Raw genomic sequence first — 9,812 nt, forward strand, 5'->3', positions numbered from 1 at the left:
TCCTAAACTTTGAAGAACTTTTTCAATTTTTGTCTTTGACAACTTTTGACCTTGAATCTTGTTTTGTAACTCCCACATCTTCAGTGTGGTAAAAAAGGTCAGGCCAAGAAAGAGATAGTGCATATAAGCACTTAAAAAGGATACAGGCTAAAATGTGGTTGTCCAAACAAAATGCGTAGGCTCAAAGTGAGATATGCTAAGGATTAATGTCATTTGGTAGGCTTTGAAAAGAACAAATGAGTCAAAAAAGGCATACAATCATTTTTAAAATCAAACATTACTCATCATTTCGCCTCAATAGACATTTAGGCCAAGTTCTAGATCAACATTGCAATGTAATGAATTAACCTAAGGCTCACCACACAAATCTATATGAAAGAATGAGGTAGATTTCGTAATTGAATTAGATGTATGCAAGAGAATTTTCTCAAGTTTCACTAAGGTGCAATTAAGAGGTACAAAAAGAAGCTATGGTTTACCATGAAGTTGATCCTCTCCATCATAAAAAATATTTCTTTCTTGTGCACACTCGTAACTATGCTGGTACCAATCAAGTTCAGACTTTGATTTATTTTGTGTGTTTTTTTTTTTTTTTTTTTTTTGAGAAAAAGAAAAAAAAGAGACCGAACCCAAATGAGGATTTCCTACGTATTCTGTAGAAAAAAAGAATTAGGTCTGCATAGTTTAGGAAACTATAGTACAAGATGTAAAGCAAGTAACCATTTTTTTTATTTGTGAAGAGTACTGAACCCAAGAAGGATTTTCTACGTATCTCATCGAGGTGAGAAATAAATTTGCTTAGTTCGTGAAGATACAAACTAAATGTATGTACAAACACTTTTTTTTCTTTTTATAATAAGGAATACTGAACCCATGAAGGGTCACCTATGTATAGTTCATGAAAATACGGTAGCAAATGTATGTGTAGAAAAAAGAAAAAAGAAAATAAATAAATAAACTCACCTCTAGAAATAATGTAAGACAAAAATTAAGATATTTACCGAATATAAAAATATGTACAAAATTAATGCAAAATATATAGACAAACTCGGAGTGATACCTCGTATGCTGAGTGTTGGCAGCATCCTTGATGAGAGAGTGTCTCCCGACTATTTATGGGATGATTATTGTTGGGATCTCCCAATTTCTTATGGGGTGATCATTATTGTTATCGTCTCCAATTGTGGTTGGAGACGACATCTTGTGGCCTCTTAGTTGTTTGCGAGGGTATTTATTGGTGTTGTTTCTGAGATGCCTTTATTATTGTGAATTATTGTGACCATCCCCACCTGCAAGTGGAGTTCATTTTCCTATAAACATATGTGAAATGAGTGAAAATAGGGAAGCCATAAAAAATAATATATAAAAAATGTGATTGTTTGATCCAAAACTCCCCTAATTTGTCTGCCCCACTAAATATTTATGCCTCAAAAAGTTTGAGGTGCGATATTATCTCATGTGAAGTTAAGGGATCATTTAACCTGTAAGAATCAAATAACAAAGTATTAGAGTCGCTCTCAGATTATAAGACTAAGAGGGATTAGAGTTAGGTCATGCGGCCAACTGATGAGTCCAATTTGAAATCGAATATTAGTGTGATTCTTCCATCAGTTTCAAGGATGTTATTGTTCCTCCTTTGCCACTGTCGGAAGGATTAAATGACTGAGGGAGTATTGAACTCTTGATTTTGAAAGTGAAAGCTGAAACTCCATATTTCATAACCTACGATGCTTGAAAAAAACTTATGTCCTATGTTTTGGGATCAAAGTCGAGTGAAGGTTTGAATGTAAGACCAATATTGAAACCGATGTCAGAGAGATTTGGATTTGAGAGAATTGTTGATTTGTGCTCTTAGCAAAACTTTGGAGAGCGTATTTGAACTATTTCAAAAGAAAAAAAATTACCCCAAAATTTTAAATTCTGAAGAAATTATTTTGAAATAGTGAAAGAATGAACCCTTATGTAGGGTTCCCTATGTATCTTGTGAGAAAAAGAATCAGGTCAAAATGCAGTGCAAATATAAACATACCTATGCGTATTTTGTATGATTACTATGTATTAATGATTGTGTTTAAAAGAGGCTATGAGTTAGAGTTCAGCTCTGAACCAATGTATTTCTAGAATATAAAGAATGTACAGGGCAATGTTAATAATTCTTCAATTAGATGGTAAAGTTCAAAAAGAATGGTCTTAAAGATCAAAATAGATATAAAAATAAAATAAAATGATATGACTCAGAAAGACAACCGTAGAGAATGAAATGAATGTGAAGTATTAAAACAAAATTCCAAACTCAACATAAGTCAACCAAAATCGTTGAACAATGTGGATGAGGCTGAAAATGATGTGTAAAGTATATATGTGCAACTAAAGAATGTGCATTAAATATAATATAAAATATAGAATATGCAAAAATATGTATCAAACAAAATATAACAAATAAAAAAACAAAAATTCATCCGTCTCAAATATCGATACAGAATATTCGGACAACTGCGAGAAGATGCATAGTAATCTAAACACGCCAACTCTAAAATTAAGGAGTTTTGGAAAGATTCTGGAGAAGTGCAAGACACTTCATTGCATGTTCAGTGTATGATAGTGTACAATTACGACTCGATAGAAATGAAGTGACAAATAAATAGAGTGTCAATAAATATACAACTACGGTCTATAAATAAATATTGAATTAAAAGATTGATAATAATGTAAAGAATTTATGTGTAAATAATAAACACAAATTTATGTACAAAATACACAAATCACAGGGTGCGAAAAGAATCAAAGAGGAAAAAAATATATATTGACATGTGAAAAATATGAACAACAATACCCCCCTCAATTGAAAATTTTAGTCTATCATGTTTAAAACGTGGATATTCTCCAGCAGAGTCGCCAAGTTGTTATGCCTTATTTTTATCGAAGTTAGATAAAGCACAACGTATAGACTCTAAAAAGGATTAATTATTGTATAGAGTCGCCACCTATTTTATTAAGGAAAATAAGAAAACCTATTTGATACATGACATATATGACTCACGTTTCAATATGCGAAAAATCCAATTTGGATTCTAGGTAAGGGTTTACATTATTCCAAAGGGAAGGTGTTAGGCATCCTTCGAAATCCACAAAATGTGGTACCCGGTTAGACTTAATTTATCAAAAGGGAGGAATAAAATTATTATTTGCAAGTATAACACACACATTTATAAAGAAATATGTACTAAAATTGTATAAAAATATATGTATAAAAGAGTATGTATCAAGTAAGTAATGCATATTATCGTCAACTATGTGTATGAAAATATGAGAAAGACGATATAAATGTATATATAAAAAAGTAGTTTTTATGCAACATTAAAAGAATTGTCCTTTATTAATATATATAAAAAAAAGAAACTCTTTTACCATATATAAAAAAACCTTTTTTAATTTGTGAAAAGAAAAATATTATTATCTTTTTATAAAAGAAAAAAAAGTATTTTCAAATAACATTTTTAACTTACAATATCAATGAGAGGATAAATGATGAAGAATATTTTAAAAGAAAAGGATTATTTAATATTGTCTAAAAATATGAATTAACTGATTAAATAGTTAAATCAATTAAATTTCTTTATGTAAGTATTTATGGCCTAAGTTTTACCTAATGTCAATAATATACACAATAATAAATTAAAAATAATATTCGAACTTCATTAAATTCGAATAGCTTCTTCGGAAAGCAACTTTGGGCTGGGTACCTGTAAAGAGACTTAGTAGAAGTATTAGTAAGGTATAAATAATAATAATAATAATAATAATAATAATAATAATAATAATAATAATAATAATAATAATAATAATAATAATAATAATAATAATAATAATAATAGTAAAATTCATCTTATAAACATGGAGGTCTTTGGAAATCGATGATAATTTCTTCATCAAATATTTAACTTGCAATATATTTTCAATCATAAAATTGCATGAAACAAACGAAAGACAATGAAGTATTTACTAATAAGATGCAACAAGCGAATAATAACAATCATAACAAACTGATAATAACAACTAAATAATATAGCAACACGAGTCTAACACTGTTACAAAAATGAATGAGACAAATTTTAATAAATCATATGTAAATAAAATAAAATTAGCAATATAAATAAAGTAAACAACATCAAACAATCAACCAAAAAAGTAGAATGATTAAGGAAATATAAATAATAATAAATAAATAATTGAATGAAGAATACCCAGATCACTGAAAATGCAAATTAAAATAACCATAAAGTTAATCAAACATAGAAAAATAGTGACGAAATTGAAATAGCACAACCTAAAAAATGCATGAAATCACTAAAAAAAAATCAAAGTAGCAAGTTTATGTACGAAACAACAAATATTTCGTGAAAAAAATGGTCACTATAACAAATTTATGAACACCCATTTACAGAATCATCAAATAAAGTCAAATAAAAGAACCGAGTATTAACGCTATAGTCAAAAGTTTTGCCAAAGTTTCAACTTCTCAAACAAGGTTTGTAAATAGTCAACAAATCTCTATATATAGATTAGCAAAATGAGCAACAATAAGTGATTTTTTGGTCCTTTTTGGAGTGCTGATGGGTGTCTTTTTTAGGAAGAATAGGACAGGAGAGGAGAGAGAGGGTTTGAAAAATGGGGAAAGGGAGGGGGTCCACAAAAATACAGAATATGATTGAATAATTGAGTTTAGTATTCGACAAACTGGAGTAATTAATTTTAAACATGATGAGCCAAATATTGGGTGTCAACAAATATACTAAATAAATACTAAAAATTAGAAGTTATGAAAAAAAATTAATATTCTAAATTGATAACCAATGAAATAAATAAATAATATTGTTTATATAATAATAACAATAATAAAATTTTGAATGTTATACTAAATATAAGCTTAAGCATACAATAAATAAATTAAAATTTAAGAATACACATTTATTAAATAGCAATCTAAAAATGGGTTATAAGTCGATCAAAACTGGGTGTCAACAGTATTTATCTGAGCTTCCTCTTCGATACCTGTGTATCCACTTTACAACTTCCCAATGTTGTTTTCCTGGATTGTAGAGAAACCTATTGACGACACCAACTGCGTGAGCAATATCAGGTCTAGTGCATACCATTGCATACATTAGACTTCTAACGACAGAGAAATATGAAATTTTGGCCATGATCTCTTGTTCCTCACCAGTTGTAAGACACATTTTCTTGCTCAACTTCATATGACCAACAAGAGGTGTGCTAACAGACTTAGCATTCTTCATGTTGAAGCGCTCCAGTACACTTTCAATGTACTTCTCTTGTGTTAGATAAATCTTCTTTCCTCCTTGAGATGAGTTATTCTCATGCCACAAATTTGCTTGGCATGACCTAATTTTTTTTTATAACAAAAAGACTTACGCAACTCTTTCTTCAACTCGGCAATCTTGGAAGTATTCCTTCCCACAATCAACATACCATCCACATATAGCAATAGAATGATAAAATCATCGTTAGAAAATTTTTGTACAAATACACAGTGATATGAAGAAGTCTTCTTGTAGCCTTGCTCCCCCATAACAGATTCAAACTTCTTGTATCACTGTCAAGGAGCTTGTTTTAGCCTGTAGAGACTCTTTTTGAGTTTGCACACAAAATTTTCTTTACTATTTACTTTGAAGCCCTCAAGTTGTTTCATATAAATCTCATCTTCTAGGTCACAATGAAGATAAGTCATCTTCACATTCATCTGCTCAATCTCTAAATTAAGACTAGCAGCCAAATCAAGAACTGTACGAATGGAGGACATTTTCACGACAGGAGAAAATATTTCGTCAAAGTAGATACCCTTTTTTGACTAAATCCCTTAACAACGAATCTAGCTTTGTACTTGGGCTTCAAGCTATGTTCTTCAATTTTAACTTTGAACACTCACTTGTTCTTCAAATATCTCATGCCCTTAGGAAATTTCACCAACTCATAAGTGTGGTTCTCATGCAAAGATTTCATCTCATCTTGCATGGCTTCAATCCATTGATTCTTATGCTCATCTTCCATGGCCTCCTTATAATACTCAGATAGCACATACGCATTAGCTGAATAACGAGAGAAAGGAAAACATTGTCTTTTGGACCTTTTAAGAGGAATATTTGATTCGTCCATAAATTCATGGGCAGGAGTATCATCAATAACAACATCATTTTTATCATTGATATCAACAATTTCTTGTTGGCCAAAATTTAAGTCCTTTCTCACTGATGTGGCTAAGCCTCTTATGCCATAACGTTGATGAGTTATTTCTGTTAACTGCATTCACCATATTGGCACAAGTAGAAGCTATAGTTTAGTATAGATCACAATATTTGTTACCATGAGCCACAACCAAGTAACATTTAATGAGTTTCTACTTTCCACCGCCATTGGTACTAACATATCATTCATCATCTTGAACACCAACAGAAATTAGGTGCAGACGAATATCATATGCATGTTTTACATTGTTCAAAATTAGTTTAGTTTCAATATCAGTTTTCAAATAAATTGTACCAATACCAACTACCCTAGATACATTCTCATTATCCATACTCAAGGTTCCAAAGTCACCAGGAGTATAGGAAGAGAAAAAGTACTTTCTTGATGTCACATGAGATGCGGCACCAGTGTCCACAACCCAGCTTGACTCATCACAAGCAATATTTATCAGATCTGCATCAAGGACTCTAACAAGATCTTCGGTGGAAATGGTGTCTAGGCAGTTTTCATTGCCATCTTCTTTATTTTCCTCTTTGTCTTTGTTCTCCATCTTCAATTTTCAGCAGAACTTCTTTGTGTGCCCTTTCATGCCACAATAATAGCACTCAACATCCTTAAGTCTACCTCTGAATTTTCTCCTCCTATGTTCTCTATTCTGAGAACCATGATTTTTATTTCTCCCCCTAGAGCCATTTACCAAGACATTTGATGAAGAAGAACCATGAGATTTTTTTTCATCTCTTCGTTCAAGATACTACTCTTGGCGGAATCCATAGAGATCACACCATCCGGAGCAGAATTTGACAATGAAGTTCTAAATATTTTTCAAGAGTATGGTAGGAAACCAAGTAGAAATAATCCTTGAATTTCTTCGTCAAATTTATGGTTCATGATTCCCTGAAAATTATTCAGGTGATCTGTCCTTGGAGAACCATCATGATATTTTAAACTTAACATTTGCTTTATTAGGAACATTTTGTTGTTCCCAGCCTTCTGAGCATACAAGCTTTCAAGATGCTCCTAGAGGGAACGAACATGTGTCTCCCCAGAAAAATGGTTCAACACATTACCGTCAACCCATTGCCTAATAAATCCACACAGCTATTTGTGCAACAGATTCCACTCTTTATCTGTGTTATTATCAGGCTTTACAGTGATAAAAATTGGTTGATAAAAATTCTTGACATAAAATAAATCTTCCATTTTCCCTTCCAAATGGCATAATTAACACCATTCAAAGTAATCGTTTTAGTAGTGTTGGCTTCCATTATTTTTTCCTAAAAAATATAACTATTAAAAATCAAAGTAAATATTTTTCGATGTGGAAGTTCAGACTGTGCTGCAACCACAGAGCATATTCAGATAAAATCTTGCTCCGATACCAGTTTTTTAAAAAAATACGGACTAACACAAAAATATATATGGTCCAAATAATAAAATAAAATAGAAAAATAATGACACCAAGAATTTTACGTGGAAACCCTTTTAAATAAGGAAAAAAACCACGGCCCAAGAGGAGCAACTGATGTCACTATAGTAAAAAATTTTACTCTGGGTAATACCAAGTACAATACTAAAAAATGTCTACCACACTCAAAAGGAATAACACTCTTTTGATCTCCCACCTTACTAAAAATATCGCTCACACACTATTTTTCTTCACAAACTATTTTCTTATAGTCTATGGAATACCTCACTTTGCTCTCTAATATTTTTCTCTCTTATCTTGGTGTGTCCTAAATGAGGAGCTGAAGAGCTCCTTTTATATGTGAAATTTGCATTTCACCGTTCATAATTTGTCAAACAAATTATGTTACTTTTCCACCAAAAGGCTGCAGCAGCATTTTGTTGACAACAATTGCAGCAGCAATTGTTGAATAACAAAGTCATGGAATGGACCCCACATAATTAAATTCTTGATAGTAATCGAAGTTCTTTATCTCCAAAAATGATAAGAGCTCTTATTTGCACTCAACAATGGCTATTATTACCTTCTTAAGAATGCAAATTTGAAGACATATTAGAGTGCAAATTTGAAGACATATTAGAGGAAGTCTAGAAAATTGAGGAAATTGAAGAAATTAATTCAAGTCTTTATTAAATATGATTCTGCTTTTTAATTTTATTTAATACTCAATTTTTTTCTTTTCTTTCAGAATGTCCAGACTTACTTTTGAGGATTGACTAGTCAATTGTGTGTTGCTCTAAACAGTAATATGAACTTGAAGTAAACATCAAAATGGTATAATACAGTTGGCTTCTAGAAAATGAAATTCATGCAAATAAAATATATAGCCCACATAATTATAATTATTTAAAGATGTGATTTAGTGAACTAACACTATTGTTACTGAAAGTTTAAATAATTTGATGCTATTGTAGCTAGTTTATGTCATTTGGTGAAGCACCCATTTGGTATATAGAGGTTTGCATCTTTGATCATGTCTTATATTATTCAATGTGATTTTTTAGTTAGACGTGAACTTACTTTCATTTTTATTATATTGGACTACTGATTTAGTACAATGATATTAGAAAATATTCACTATTAGCCTTTTCTGTTGCATTTCTAAAAAAAAATATACTAGTAATGTGTATATGCACTTTTCAGCTCTTTGTGTTGCATTTCTGATTTATGTTATACTCTTGTATTTTTTATTTGACCCGAGGATCAATCGGAAGTAGCCTCTCTACCCCACAAAGATAAGTTTAAGATTTGCATATATCCTTCCTAAACTCTACCGGTCACATTATACTAGTTAGTAATTATGTTTTTGTTGTGGTGTTGGCTCGACTAAATCATTTCTTAATACGCTACATGTTGGATGTTTAGGCGTATGTTGGCTTTTTTTACCTTACAACTGTATTCTTGAAATATAGTACTTAGTTGATTTGTATTTTCTACTCTGCAAAAATGTCGGCTATGGAATAATGGAAAATATATACGGAAGATTGCGCACTTCAGCAATGTTTTGTTCTTTGAGGTACAAGGTTCTATGTTGTAAGTAATGATGATGTAGGACCTTATTTGAATGTAAATAACTCGTGTTAATTTTTGACAACAGTATTTTGACTACGTAAAGTGTTTAAGCCCACTATTTTACCTTCATCAATTTCTCTAATGCATATTTTGCTTGAAATTGCACAACTATTTAAGAGAGAAAATGAAGTCTAGTGTTCAACAACGTCTTTAAAATCACGAAAAGTAAACAAGCTCTTTACCAAAAAACAACCGAAGAAAATCCAAAAAAAACTCTAGAAAACTGAGGTTGAAAAATATTGATTTGGTTTGATTTATAGATTTTAAAACTCAACACAAATAATTCAATTTAGTATTTAAAAATTGAATTATTTGTGTTGAGTTTTAAAATCTATAAATCAAACCAAATTTAAAAATTCTGAACTAACCCAATCCATGTGCACTCCCAGTTCTTGTTGCAAACAAGTCAATTTGGGAAAACTTCTTTATTGAGGTCAACATCCTAACTTACCTTGGTCTAAAGATGCTTTATCCTTTAGAAACCGTCATTCCTTGCTAAAATCCACTC

Source organism: Solanum dulcamara, chromosome 1, assembly GCF_947179165.1.
Source record: "Solanum dulcamara chromosome 1, daSolDulc1.2, whole genome shotgun sequence".
NCBI lineage: Eukaryota > Viridiplantae > Streptophyta > Magnoliopsida > Solanales > Solanaceae > Solanum > Solanum dulcamara.